Source organism: Larus michahellis, chromosome 4, assembly GCF_964199755.1.
Source record: "Larus michahellis chromosome 4, bLarMic1.1, whole genome shotgun sequence".
NCBI lineage: Eukaryota > Metazoa > Chordata > Aves > Charadriiformes > Laridae > Larus > Larus michahellis.
The window spans coordinates 67,125,682-67,141,251 of record NC_133899.1 but is presented as its reverse complement, the minus strand read 5'-3'; the positions used below and the strand labels follow the sequence as shown (position 1 = coordinate 67,141,251).

Genomic DNA, 15,570 nt, shown 5'->3' with positions numbered 1-15,570 from the left:
AGTTCAGGCAGCCCATTCCCCTTCTGAACTGGACAAAACTATAATAAAACAACTTAGACAAAATTTGGTGTCTCTCTGTCTCATGTGCTCTGCTTCCTGTGATGAGGGCACTACAGCCTCTCTCAGGAGGCTGTTTTCATGCTTAACTATCCAAAAACTCCTAAAGCTTTTCCTAGCACCTATCTCCACATCTTCCTTGCTACAACCTAAGCTGATTACTTCTTGTCCTATCCCCAGCGGACACAGAGAACAATTAATCATTGCCTTCTTAAAACAAGCTTTTAAATATTGGACGACTTTTTATGTGCCTCGTCAATCTTCCCTCTAGACTAAACCAACCCAGTTCTTGGAGCCTCTCCTTGTAGGTCGTGCTCACCGCTCTGGCTGCCCTTTCCTCATCTCCTTCCACCATTTCTGGTTTTGCTGCTCACACCGGACACAGTGCTCTGCTGTGGCTTCAGCAGCAGCTGCTGGAGTAGAAAAACTACTGCCTGTGTGCTACGCGTGACATTCCTGTTAAATATACCCTAAAATGAGATTTGCTTTTTTGCAATGTCACCACACTGTTGACTCACATTCAGTCTCTGACTCACTGTAGTGCCTCCCAGATCCTTTTCCGCCGTTCTGTTGCCTGGCTTGTTATCCCCCATTTTACATGTAGGCATTTGATTTCACCTCAAGTGCAGTACTTTTCATTTGTCATCAATAAATTTCTCCTTATCTAAGTCAAACCATTTTCCAGTTTAATAGGTATAAGATCTATGTTGTGCCAAGAAAGCAGATCAACTTCCTGCCTCATGTTACACATCGGCAACAAAGAGAGCATGAAAGGAAGAACTGCTGTGTGCAGGCAAACTTCTTAAAAGAGTTACTGTCTTATCAAAAGCCTATCAATTTGCTACTCCCTTTTCACTCTGCATTTCTACCCGATACACTGTAGTCTTATTAAACAAACAATAGCTCACTCTAGCCTCATAAAATACATTTATTCAATGAAATTATAATCCACTACCAAAAAAGTACTGCAACATTCCAGGCACCATGTCACTCTATGAGCTAGGCTAGTACGAAACAGAGCTGCTAGCAACCCATTAACTAGGTCATACCAACCAACAAGGAAAACAAGGGACACATTTAAAAAACTAATTATATTGAGCTAAATCTTTAAGATCCATCTCAACAAAGGTATGCCTTTTGGTCCACTGTTGTTAGATTCACCCTCAACATGTATTTGATTATTGATATATGAAATCACATCAAGGATCAATTTGTTTCCTTGTTTTTAGCCCTTAACATTTGATTCCCAGATACGTAGCAGGTATTTCAGATGCATATACCTGAAATTATATTGTATCACACCCTCTTTTCAAAGTGCTGAGTGAGCTGACCAGACAAGCCAGCAGATTTTGGTTCCAGGACTTCAATGCAATATCAAGAGTACACAGTCCCTGAGAAGGTTGGCCTTAGTCCCATCACAAGATTCCTGCATTCCCCAGCTCTGTCCCCCAAAAAAGTCAAAACTATCAGTAATTTAAAATTTCTGTTCTTCATGCCCTACAAAAAGATTGCAGTGTGTAACTGGCCATAGTAATAGAACAATTAAAGAAACTGGAATTTCTTTCTTCCATAAATTAAGAAGGATGTTAAGGTACTTAATGCATCCAGAAGAGGGCAACAAAGCTGGTGAAAGGGCTGGAAGGAATGTTCTATGAGGACCAGCTACGGACTTTGGGCTTGTCTAGTTTGGAGAAAAGGAGACTAAGAGGTGACTTCATTGCTCTCCTACAAGTTCCTGAGATGGAGGAGAGGGAGGTGCTGATCTCCCTGCTATTCAGTGACAGGACATGTAAGAATAGTTCAAAGATGCATCAGGAGAAGTTCAGAAACACTTTTTTTACAGAGAAGGTGGCCAAACACTGGAACAGGCTTCCTAGAGGGGTGGTCAATGCCCCATGCCTGTCAGAGGCATTTGCACAACACCATTAATAATGTCCTTTAACTTTTGGTCTGTCCTGAAGCGGTCAAGCAGTTGGACTAGATGATCATTGTAGGTTCCTTCCAACTGGAACTATTCTATTCTCAGATACATGAAGCCTTCCTTTCAAGGAACTCACGATGCTTTACAAATTATAATTTTGAATTTTCAGTGGATGGAGAAAGTGAAGAGTAGTATGAAAAAGTGGTTTGACACATTCTGGGAAAGAATTCCAGAGTTCTGCTTCTTAAGTTAATACTTAAGGACCATCCTGCCCGCTCTGCTGTAGTCATGGTGGACACCAAGTTGAACACCAGCCAGCAATGTGCCCTTGCACATAAGGCAGCTATCGCCATCCTGGGCTGCATTAGGAGTGTTGCCAGCAAGTTGAGGAAGGGGATCCTTCCTCTCTATTCAGCACTGGTGGGGCCAAACTTGGACTACTGTGTGCAGGTCTGAGCCCTCCACTACAATAACAGAGATGTACATAATGGGGAGAGTACAACAAAGGGCCATGAGGAGGATTAAGAGCATCTGTCATATGAGGAAAGGCTGTGAGAGCTGGGATTATTTAGCCTGGAGAAGAAGAGACTCAGGGGGGCAAACTTATCAATGTACATAAACACCTCAAGGGAGGGTGCAAAGATGACAGAGCCAGGCCCTTTTCAATGGTGCCTAGTAACAGGACCAGAGGCAAAGGGCACCAACTGAAACACAGGAGGTTGGGTCTGAACATCAGGAAAACGCTTTTTTTATTGTGAGGGTGACCAAGCCCTGGCACAGGTTGCCCAGAGAAGTTGTGGAGTCTCCCTCCTTGAAGATATTCAAAAGCCATCTGGATGTGGTCATCTTTTCTAGGTGGCCCTGTTTGAGCAGGGGGTTGGGTCAAATGACCTCCAAAGATCCCTTCCAACCTCAACCATTCTGTGATTCTGTGGGTTTCACCAGCCATCAACAGGTCAAAAGTCTTCCTGGAAAATAGTTGCTCCATGGCTTAATCTGTTCCTTTTCGAATGTATCCTGATGCTACAGCAGATTCTTCTGTAGCCTGATATTGCAGATGGCACAGAAAGGAATTTAGCAGCCAGGGCAGGATCCTTCTCAGGACAGTGCTGCCATTTCGCTTATTGCATGAACTGACCAAGATCTTTGCGACATCGCTTTAATTCAGACTTACGCAATGCTTAGAAAGGTCAGACAGGTTATTCCCTCCTTTCCATTATTTCCCAGAACTAGAGAAGACAGAAAGCACAGTGGTCAAAATAATTCAAATCAAACTGTTTATAGACGTAAGAACTTATTGCTCATATCAGCAGAGGGGTTTATTCCAGATAAGATCTCAGACTAAAGCAAGACTCTTATCTTCCCTATGCGTCCCTAACATCTAGAAGCGCAAAGAGAGGGCAACACAGCCTCCCATTGACTCTTACAGTCTAATGAACAGAAGAGAGTTCAACCAAGCAAAGGAGGGAGATATCACAATCTTGTCTCACCTTTCAGTGCTCTGAGGACCAGAAGAGAAAATGTTAAATGTGCACATCATAATCTTATATCCATGTTCAGTGACTGACTTATCCACGTGCAGTAAATGAGGGTCAGCTGAGCTACTAGGTAGCTGCAAGCAACAAGAGCAAGTACACCATTATGACTGGTGCCTTAACTGGCCTCACAGCTTAATTTATAGATACAACAGTAACTACAAGAGTGGAAAATCAGGAGTGCGCCAAACTGAACAGAAAGTCTCTTGAACACTAACATGCCTTGAAAAAAAAAAAAATCTCTATTCTGTTCTGTTTTTTAATGAAGTATTTTGTTATTTATATTTTGTAAGCCAATACAGTTGGCTACCTGATAATTCCTTAGCACGCATCAGTTGAAAACTGTGCAGTTCCAGAGGAACAAGATTACCCCTTAAGATGAGTGAAGGACTCTAAACTTAAGGTGAACAGGTTTTTCTCCAGCCCCTTCCTTGCTTCCCCTCCATGACTGGTCATGAAGACAGCTGACAGAAGGTCCTTCTACACATCCCTCACCAGATCCCGTTCCTCCACACTCCATTTATTTTCTGCAGTTTAAGCAGATTCCTTTTTCCCCTGAAATCAATGTTTAATTAACACATTATTGGAAAAAAAAAAATGGGCTGCAACAGCAGACTGAAACGAAGCCAGCACCTCCCTGCTCTGCAGATGCAGCCGGTCCCATCAGACAGTTACCCCGCTGGAGAGTTCTTCCTCTCCTCATCCTCCTTCAGCTGCCAGCAAACATCCTCCTCTTGCTTAGTTACCTTCCCTTCCATCCCCATGGGACTCTTCCCCTCCTTGAAAGTGGTTCACAACAGCAGGCAAGACAGACAGTAGAGGAAGAAGGCAAGCAAGTGCTCTCTGGGTAGTCTCACAGTATGACCAACGCCTCACCTTTAACACTGCCATCCCCATGGGAGCAGCACACTGATTCCCCTGACAACACCCCCCATCAGCACAGCAATAGGATCAGCAGTGCAGTAGAAACAGGACAGGATACTTTGCCATGAGCAGAGGATGCTCCCAGGGTCAAACTCACAAACAGACTCTGGGACTACGTGCAGCTATATGTACCCAAAGACAGCGGAGAAATTATCGGCAGCTTCAAAAGGTTTACATCATACCTCCCCCCATCATCATCAGTTATTATTCTATCCCATTCCTTGGCTCTTATCCGGCTGCTGGGAGGTACTTGGATGCAGGGGATGCTGCAGCACCGTCAAGGGCACTATGAGGTACGTCTAGGCCTTGGGCACCGTCCCTGCTAAACACACAGGCACCCTCACTAGAGGGTTGGTGCAGCAGGCAAGAGACAACCGAGTCCATGAACTCCTGGGCTGGGCTGCCCTAGTTATGAAGGGATACATCATGATCTTTGAAAGAGTCTACTATCCCAGCACTGTCATTCCCAGGATCCAAAGCTACTAGTGTTAATTAGCTCCTGTGATGTGATGGATGACAAGCGGCAGGGCCAGGAATGACACAAGCAGCTTGTGTTCAAAAAAAGCTGTCCCTCACCATCAAGGGCAGAGGAAAGGAATTTGGAAAGGACAGGAGCTGAGCACACCGCTGAGACACGACAGGTATGCTGACAGAGCCCCCCTCATCTCTGACATCCCCTTACCAACACTCTGGCTCACTCCTGCTGCCGGCAGACAACAAACAGGCAGGGGAGCGTGCTGGGAAAGAATTCAGGCACAGGGCTGTGAGAGAAAAGGGGAAAACTCTAAGAGACACAGGGAAGCAAGGCAGATGAAGGGCTAATCCGCTCTGTAGCAAGGGGCTACATTTCAGACAGAGATGAACTTGTGATGGCTGTGGACGCACCTCCACCACCATCTGCAAAGCCATATAGAGATGCCTGCAGCAGCCCCGAGCCCCAAGAGGCTGCAGGCTTTAGCCCAGACAGAAGACTCTGCCAAGCTGGCTGCACAGTGTACAGTTCCCAACAGCTGTCCACAGTGCTCAGCAAGTGAACAGCAACAAGAGAAATCATATCCCCACCTTCCATTAAGGAAGAATGCAGGACCTTCCAACACCACTGGCATATTTCCCCTAGGAGTATTATTGCTCAGCTTTTCAGTCACTATAGGGATACCACACTTCATCATTACTAGACCTTAGAAAAACTATACTTGGGCTAGCCCAACCCAAAGTCATGACTTTTCCATGCCAAAAGAAAAAAAAAAGAAAAGAAGGGTACAAATGCAGAGCACTAAAAATGCCATCCACTGCCCACAACAAGGAGAATGGGAGAACAAACTTCTCCCATGCTGCCTTTCTATAAATGTGTCTTGGTCTGACTGTTTGGATTGGCAGTGAGAGGTCAAAACACCATCTTTGATTCTCAGAGTCCTTTACACACATGAATTGCCTTTGTCTATGTCCATGTGAGGAGAAACGAAAGAAAATAAAGAGCAAACGACTTGACCCAAGATTATGTAGTGTGCTGGTTTCAAGAAGCTACCAAGCCCTCTAGTATCTTGGTTTCCGAAATGCAAAACATCTTCCTCACTGCTTGCTGTATGATTTAAAAGCCAGCTCTGCTAGACTGACAGACTCTGCTATTAACTAGAAGAGGGGGATAAGGGGGAGAAGACAGCTAACAAAAAATTTCCAAAGCTTAACCAAGATTTGGGTAATTGCTGGCTCCAGCTGCATTGGCAATAGTCCCAAAATAAAGCCTGTCTCCTCTTCATGCTGGTGGGAGCAGGGGCTGGTAAAGTTAGATGCATTTTGTTTTTAAATTAAACACCATGTCTCTTGAATTATCATCAGAGGCCACCTCTTATCCTGACTTTTGGTCGCCACAAAGCTGGATCCTTCAGTTTGTTCTTGGCCAGATCATTATGTGTCCTTATCCTTGATACAGCTTATCACAGCTCAGCCAGTATCCAGGCATCCACCTGCACATTCCCAGAACACAGAGCTGAGGAGAGGGCAAAGGAAAACAGATCAAGGGGGAAAAATACACACCGCTTTTCAAGACAGGTAAATTCAAGAGCCCTGGAGGAGGCTGCAGAAAACAAAACCAAGAAGTTCCATAGATCCACCACTCCTGCTACAACCACAAAAAGATTAATTCTCCCTCCCCAGGAATATGCCAGACAAGAGCAATATCTTGTGCAGGCTGAAGGTGTCCTATAGGTTGAGGGTTTAAATGCAATCCTAACACAAAAACAGTACGAGTTGCCTGCACCTGACGGCTTGGTAATTTGCTTGAATAGGGAGGAAAATAAGGAAGGGAGGAGGTATGCTTACTTCATTTTTGCATAGTGACTCAGGTCTTAAAATCCACCATCATCGCTACCACAAATTACTCTGGTACCACCTCTCACCCTCCAAATGCTCTGCAGGAACAAAGTTCCCTCTTTCTTCAAGGGTGAGGGTCAGGAGTAAGTTCCAGCGCTATGTGAAGTTCACTCTGCTCCATTGGCTGTGCAAGCTCAAGGAAGGACAAAGCACCACAGTCAGGGACTGCTGAGCTACAAAACTCACATTGCAATCATTTAAGTTTACCTACAATAATGCTTTTTTCCAACCTTTCCTATTCCTGCTAACAAAAATTTCATAAACGGAGGCTCACTGTGCCATGAGAACACACTAGTACCTTAATCACTGGGGAAGCAGAGGAACCAGAAAACCAGGATCCACCTTCACCCTGCAGGGTACCACGGAGGCAGTCTCTAGGGGGGAGCAGGCACATGGGCCCTGCAGCACCCTCTGCATCATCTTTGACAGCAGCCATGGCTGGCCTACAAGCACAGGAGCTGCAGCACAACAACCACTTCCGAAGTGACTGGGGTAAAGGGGAGGGCAGGGAGATCAAAAAGTAATTACTGGTGAAACTGGGCAGCTGAGGCACGATTGGCTCTGGCAAGCACAAAACAGGGGAGCAGGGGAAACTGGTGTTGCTCCAGATATCACCGACACCAACAGCATGAGGCACTCAACATGCCTCTGCCCCATCCTCCTGGCTGTAGTTTACTGTTGCACCTCAAGGTCAGAGAGAAAGGAGAAAAGCAAAAGGAAAACAACAATAGCCCTGGACAGATCTATTTATTCAGCTTTTGCAATTGCTCCATGAAGTGGAAAGATCCAGAAACATGGAGACCTCAGAGCAGGTGCAGCCACACGCAGGAGATGAGAAGCAGCGGCTGGTGGAACCGCAAGAGCGCTTTCCTCCCTCAGCTCCCCTCCACCTGGTGTGAGCAGCCCGTGACCAAGCAAGGAGGTCCTTTGCATCCAGAGGAGGAGGGTGCTGAGTGGGTCTGCGGGCCTTGGAGCGGGTCCTGGCCTGCTTGAAATCCAGGAAAAGCCTCCCTCCCACTGCCTTGGCTCCCCCACCCCTGCACACCAGCCACCTGCAGCGGCTTGCCAGGCCTTTCCCCATGTTCTAGCTGGGGAAAGAAAGAAGGCAGGGATGGAGGAAGAGACTCTCATCTTCCTTTGCTCTCCCCCCCCAGCCTTTTCCCTGCTCTACTCAGACCGGAAAAGCAGTGGCTCTCCTGCATATCCAACAACAAGAAACACTGGGAGCTTTCTTCCCCTCTCTCAATTCACCACCCTCCAGCCGGGACTGCATGGAAATGGCGATATTCCTGTATCATCTGGATGAATGGCACTGATCAGCTCAAAGAGGGCAAGGGAGGTTGGCACGGGAGGATGAGGCGGGAAGGCTTTGTTTGGTCCTGGCTCCAGTGCAGCCCATCCCCTCTGTCCATCATAATGCCCTCCAGCTCGGACATGCAAGCAAGCTTTGGGAAGGGAGGGAGCCTGGGGTGCTTATGAATTTTGTTTCCCCATCAAGGGGACGGCTCACTCCCCCGAGCATGCCTGGCTCTGCCGGAGCTCCCTGGAGTAACCTTTATTCCAGTGTGTCGCAAGCATGTATTTCACGGATGGTTACACTGAATCATTATCACCAGACGTTCATTTGACCAAAATAATGTTATTAGCATCGTCAGGTCCATTTCCCCCCCTCCCCGATTCCTCCCTCCCCAGTACACATACGCTCCCTCCAACCCCCAGGTCCCCGCCATCCACATAGGGCACACCCCTCCCCAACACAAAATCTCATGATGTGTGACACAATGTCCAGGAAAAGAGAGCGGTGAGATGGGCTGGCAAAATGGATGGACGTGCCTTTGGCATTTACTGCGTTCCCTACCCTCTGCCAATGTTTATCAGCCGCACGCACACACACACAAAGACATACATGCAAAAATCAGAATTAAATCACGGCCTGTCCTAGGTACGTGACTACGGGTGCATGGGTGTGTGCATGTGTGCCCAGGCTGTGGTCACAGTCCTATCGGGAACCTGAATCTGCGTGGCATGAAGCAAAGGTCATCGTGCCACTGTTGTGATGCACTAAAAAAAAAAAGCCGCAGAGCCATCAGGATGTAACACAGAATTTTCTCGTCAAGGGACGAGGAACCTTCGGGGGGGGTGGGGGCTGGGAGGAGGAAAGCGGGTGTGCAGATGGGGGGGATGGGGGGAAATGGCAGAAAATAGGGAGGAAAACGAAGAATACAAAGCTCCACTTCGCTAATCCAAGATAGACAATCCATCCCTTCCCCCTTCTCTACGCCCTCCCTCCCCCCGAAATGTTGGTGCAGATGGATTTCTGTATCTTGGTTTTGCAGCAGTGGGTCTAATGACTCCCATACCAAACCCCCTCGCTATGATAACCCCTCCCACTATTTTTTTTTTTTTTTTTGAGACCAGGCTGAAGAATAACGCGTTTTTAAAGATAATGGGTTTTATAAAAAGAAAAGAAAAAGGGACGCAGCACAGACATTATGCGAATAAGCTGCTCCCCGCATCACTCCCATCTTCTCCCAACCACACATCCCGATTTCACCCCCTCCCATAATTTTCCAGCCTTCCCCCATCCGCTCCCCCAAGGAAAGGAAAAAAACCCACAACGCGATCTGGGTAGCCGATCTCAAAATCCCAAGCACTAATCCGCTTGAATTTGTTCTTCCCCTTATATAAGCAGCAGCACGTCAACATGTTCACTGGAAACGCAGCGTAAAATGAGGCCAGGCTACAGCCATGGAACAAGGGTGATATCGGTAGATATCGCTTCTATCGAGAAGCCATCACCACCAGGATGATGAAATCAAGTATTGGGCTTTTAGCCGTACCTTTCCTTTTTTTATTTATTTTTCAACGCTTATTCTAATTTTGTTGCGTTTCATTTTGGTTTCGCTCTACTTCATTTTTTAAAGGACAAAAGTGAAATAAATAATTAAAAGCCTAGAGACGTACCCCACCGGAAGGTGCCCGAATGCTCCAGAAAGAGAATCCTCACCTCTTAACTTCTTTTTTTTTTTTTTTTTTTAAATAAGTAAACACAGTCCTGTTGCTCCCATTATCCCCAAACTTCCAATGTCCCCAGCTGCACCTCCGTACTCCCGAAAACCAGCTACTTTGTTAGACACGAATGTTTAAAAAACTGCCAAAGACCGAAAAGAAACCGATAGAGACATGGAAAATTATGTCTATACAATAATCTAGTTTGTTCAGCTGATAAAGTGCATCCAGTCCCAAAACCAAGAGCAATAATCTTTGCAATCTCCTCCCCCGCAAAATACTACTAACCCTTAGATAAACTTGCCCACCTTAACACCAATGACCATTTTAACTTAAACCAGTGACACACGTAACACCCTTCTGCTTCACGTTACAATTAATAACTGACTGTATCATCACTGCAAACAAAACCTTTTGTGATCAATTTTTCCCCCACCTACTCAACATCTTTCTTAGACTTTTCATCAGTCTAGTTAAGAGTTCGCCCCCTCAAAAAATAGCCCCTCAAAATATGCAATAAGCAGGTATTGGCGAGCGGTCGTTTCAATATTCACCTTTTTAGGAGGGCTGTGTGCTTACCACGGAAAAATTGTGTGCAGTAAAAAATACAGGAGGAACAATTAATATTTAGTAAAATCAGAAAAAAATTCTTAAAAGTATTTGTAACGAAGCGTTAAACAGTTTGACGATGAAAAGGTGGAAAGAGAGCTTGGAAAAGCGAAAGGCTGAAAGTGTCCTTTTTATCAACAATTCAACGTTTTTAGCCTGGGTTCTGCCTCCCCGATCCTTTGGGTTTTCTGCCGCTGATCTCACGCCTAATCTTTTTTATTGTTTTCTTTGAGGGGGGAGAGAAATCAGGGAAAAAAATTTTGAAAGAGAAAGATTTCCATTTCAACAAAATTCATCCTCCAGGAGCACTGGTTAAATATGTTACTTCGTAGCTACAAAAGACTGCAATTAAAATAAATTTAAAGAGTAAGCAAAAGACAAGTCACCTGCAAAGCACCAGAGTCAGTGCCCTTAGGTAGGAGAATTACATCACTCCCTGACTGAATGATGTTTTCTTTTAAATTATAAAGCAGGTGGATTTTTTTTTTTTTGACAGAAAAAGAAAAAAGAAAAAAAAACCCACACCACTGGTTATTTCACATACATCTTGCACGAAGAAAGCATTGAACCAACCTTTAAGGTCACTCACTGCCTGAAAACCCACAGCAGTCGCTCACGGTGGAAGTTTTCAGGCAAGACGGCTACTAAATCATTAATACAAACAAATGGAAGGAGGGGAGGAAAGGCGCTACTGTAATAGATCCGAGGACTTGGAAGAGGAAAAAATATTAAAGAAAAAAAAAAAAAACTTTCATCTTCAGCCTTTCTTCTTTTCTCAATGATTTTTTGAAAAGAAAACCTTAAGCTTTAGTCAAACAGTAGGCTCTCTCTAAGCGTCTCCCTGCTGTAACTCAGCGTAGTGTCGTCTTCTTTTTCGCGAGGCCCCCCCATTTTCCACTCCGAAAAACCCCGCCGTGGGAACTGCGATTTCCCTAAAAGTCGGGCAAAAGGAGCCGGGGCCGGAGCGTTCCGGGGGGTCGGTGCGCGCCCACTCCTCCCGGGCGGGCAGCGCCCAGCCCCGCCGGGGCAGCGGGGAACGGGGGAGAGGGATAAAACGATCCAAAATAGTTGTCCTGAGGGGGGTCAGGAGAAACCCACCCGCGGAGCTTTGGAGCGGCGGCGACCAGAGCCCGCCGGGCGGCTAGCTCCCGCCGAACCGTGCCGTGCTGTGCTGTGTCGCCCCCCGCCCGCCGCCCCCTCTCACCTCCGCAGCCGGGTGGACGCCGGCCGCCGCGCCAACTCGCGGCTCGCCTCCGCTGCGGGGCAGGGGGCTCCAGCGTGGCCCCAGCCGCGGAGGCTCGCGGGGGTCCCGGGGAGGCTAGGCTGGGCTGGCCGCTCCGAGCCGAGCCGAGCCGAGCCGTGCCGTGCCGTGCCGTGCCGAGCGAGCCGCGGGCGGCCGCGGGCGGAGCTGCGCAGGGCTGAGCGCGCCGCGGTGCCGGAGCAGCCCGAGCCCCGCACACGCCGCCGCCGCCCCCTGCCGCCGCGCCCGCCCGGCCCGGCCCCGCCCGGCCCCGGCTTTTAAAGAGACCGCGGGCCCGCGCCCCCCGACACAGTCCGCCCGGCCTCGGCAGCGGGCACGGCACCGGGCAAGGGGCAGCAACGCTCCGCCGGGCTTCTCCTGAGAAAGAGGTTGGAGGTTTTTCCTCTGCCTCCAGCCCCTTCGGCGTCTCGGTCCCGGAGCGCTGTCTCAGCGGCCCGTCGCGGCAAGGCGGTATGTTCGCCCCTCTGGTCCCAGCAAAGGGAGGGGGGTGATACAGCTTATTTTTTTACCTTCTAGAGTTTGCCAACACTACCCAAGCAAGCAGGGACCTGCCATCTGAACGGGAGGTAACGCCTTCCTCCAACGATCACCTCCGTGATCGTCCTGAAACCCTTAAAGTTCACAAAGATTTTCTTCTTCTTGCTCAGAGTTTGACCCAAACCTACTAGGTATTTCAAGTTAATTTATACACTGCCCGTTTCATTTAAACCAGCCACTAAGTTTCCTTGTTACCTTGCACAAATCTCTCAGAACTTTTTATCCACTCATTTCCTCACTCATAAAAGTAGAGACGATGGCACTGATGGACACCATCGAGTGCGCTGGGGTCAGCATTTCCTCCAGAGTGTATATCCCAAATACTGCTATTTATCATTTTATCATCATTAGCACAGTTAACAACATTTAATTCAGAGTACCTTCTGTGGGGAAGGTTACCTTCTATGTAAAGTTTTTTAATGTGTTATCATGCTGAAAATTCACCTCAATGAAGACTAGCAGGCAGAAACATTACGCACATGAAGTGCACACAAAACCAAAAGTGAGAAATCAAACCTTCTGGCTCCTCTCTCCAGACCCTATGATCTCGTAAAATTTGTGTACGATGCTCATACTGCAATGCCAGACACTTAGAAATGCATCTGCCCTAGGGACAGACTGGAAAGCTATTTGCCTTTCCTTCCCCTTCTGATCACTTATTCAAAGGTTTTCGTCTTTTTCTACATTCTGCATAGCAGACAGCCTATTCACAGCACTCAATAAATAATAAATAATAATTATTGTATACAGTATGTATTGATCACTTTTCCCACTATCGAAATGCAGCTGTGTCTGAGGTGGATAATAGCCACACAGAAACACTAAATAATAGTTTCAAGTAGTATTAGGAGACCCCTGGGAAGTTTCTCTGGAAAACATAGTCCTTCACATTCCCTAACAAATTCAGATACGTGCCCAGAGAGGATAACGGAGACCTATTTCAACAAGGTGACAATGGTCCAGCAAAGGGGCATCTTCCTGACTCAAAATCAGTACCCCAAGAGCAAGAATTTATCCCTTTAGATGTCTGTGCAAAGGCAGATTATTGTTAAGCTTCCTGTTTTATATGGACAACGCAACAGCAGCGAGAACCATCAATCCCTCCTCAGGGCATGGGATTAGATCTTGGTCTCAATTACTGTGAAGAAAATCAGGTATTACTACGTTTACTTCAATAGTTAACTCCAGATTTAAAATGTGCAACTGGCAATAAAATCTGGCTTCTAGTACCTTTCTTCCCCTGCTGATAGTTCTGGCAATCTAGCATTTTGTAGCTTGCAGTTTATCAAAGTAATGATTTGATGAAAAATCTGAAACTGCACCACCTCTGGCCCTTCACTCTCCAAGGTCTTCCAAGACCATGTACATACTTGCATCATATTTTGATCTGGCTGCCTATCACCAGAGTATCTTCCATGTAAAAATCAATGACAACGGCACAGTCTCCACTTCCAGTGCCGAGCTAAACTCTTCAGCTTGGCAGACAGAAAACAGCACATACCCTGAGAGAAAAACAAACTAGCAACGGCAGCTTATAGCCAGCTTAATCACAAAGGGTAAAACAAGCCCAAGAAGATTTGAGGAAGACAAGCTAGTTTTCATCCACACACGATTCTTTCAACTCGAAAAAGAAAAACCTAGGACCCCCACGTATGAAATGTTTGTAAGTCAGAAAGGGGAATAGGAGACTCCATCTAACTGAGGAGTTTCAGAGCGCTGAAGCACATTGAGAGTGCTATGTATGAACCAAGGAAGATAACGACTACTTTGGAAAAAAATCTTACTGTGCATAACTCTGACACATAGACCTCTACTTCTGAAAAATTGTTACAGTTAGGCACCAAAATAGCAGACATCATTTTATAAATAGGTAGAGACTAGTGAGAAATAATAAAAGAGCAGGGAAGTTTCTTTAAGGTTGCGAGACACATCTTTGCTGGGGTGCGGAGCAAAACAGAGGCAATAGGAAAGTAGCGCAGTCCAAGGAGAAGTTCTTTGTCCAGCAAACAATACTCTAATTGCTCGATCAGGGAGTGGATTTTTCTGACTAATTCCTCTAATTTGTTCTTTCACATCTCTAGCTCTAGCCCTGCAGTTTGCAAACAAGTTGTATGGAGAGGAAGGAAATAAAATCATTACCACAGTGAGGTCCGTACCAGCACCCTCTAATACCACTCCCCTCCCCAGCATATGCCACTGGCATCATGGTGAGACTTTTAAAAATGTATGACATGCTCTAGATAAAGTATTTTGTCCCCATCTATTAGATGATCAGTAGACACATCAGCCTTTTCCGGGTGTCTTCATTAAGACAACGGCCAGTTCCCTTTCCAAGAGGTCTTGTAAATTAGCAGTGGCACAGATTTATACACCTGGGCACCTGACCACTCCCTCCCAACATAATCCCTGCACTCCCTGCTCCCACCACCAAAGAGAAGAGGCAAAGGCAAGAATACACAGACATAGACAAGTTATTAATCTTCTTTTGCTTGCTCCCTTTAGAATAAGTTTCCAAAACTTTACGAAGCTCACGTGCTTGTTTTATCTAAAAGACATAACGCTGTCACTAAACTGGAGCGATTCAGTTGGTGCAATTTTCAATAAATTGCAAAGTGGGACTGTTGGTCTTCAAGGTACTTATTCTGCTCTGAGATCTGGGCTTGTTAATTCAGGGCAGCAGCTGTAGTACCCACAAGACATAGCTTTTGCTTACATCTTGCTAGAGGAGTAAGCTGGCTCACAGGAGCTACCCAACTCCCTGACGCAGTGGAAACTGCACGTGCCATTACCATCAGTTCCTGGTCCCTCCTTTCTCTGTTAAGCAGGAGTGAGGGGAGAGAGGGATCAGAGCCCGGAAAAGGCTCTGGAGACAGGACAGGCAGGAGTTGGAGGCATCATCCATCATGCCAGGATTTCCAAATGCTGCAACAAAAGGTCTAGAAGATTCCATCTAAACTAACACACTGAGTATAGCGGCAGGGGGTGGGAAGAGAGGCTGCACTGCAATATTGTCCCATAGAGTATAATCTCCTGGGCTTTTTCCTTAGGTTCTCTGAATGGCATTCACCAAATCCTTGAAATCAAGCATTTGTATGGTACTGTTTAATGGAAATGGGCTTCAAGGGGAATTTGCCATTGAAACAGTGGCAGAGAAGTCTGTGCAACAAGGCAAGAATGCAATTTATCTCTGTGGCTATTTTTTTTTTTTGCCATGTTAGCACTTTCAGTGTCTTTTTCCCCTGAAGTTAATACCCAAGGTGAATTCAGAAGCTGCAGTCCAAGCTGTGATCAGATCATCTTGGTTGTGCCAAATGAAGCTGATCTTATCTCACTAGTGACCTTATCCT

General features: G+C 46.4%; 1 protein-coding gene across 33 annotated transcripts in view; it reads right to left on the bottom strand.

Moving 5' to 3' along the window:
• Positions 1 to 15,570, bottom strand: part of NRXN3 (neurexin 3) — a 1,053,186-nt gene that overhangs the window by 1,020,242 nt on the left and 17,374 nt on the right. For 32 of the 33 annotated variants that reach the window (XR_012586787.1, XR_012586788.1, XR_012586790.1 and 29 more), the window contains exon 1: positions 11,630 to 11,876. The exons of the other annotated variant lie outside the window; for it this stretch is intronic. The gene's annotated coding sequence lies outside the window, so the exon portion shown is untranslated. Of the gene's footprint in view, positions 1 to 11,629; positions 11,877 to 15,570 lie in introns of those variants that run through there. 33 annotated transcript variants of the gene reach the window in all.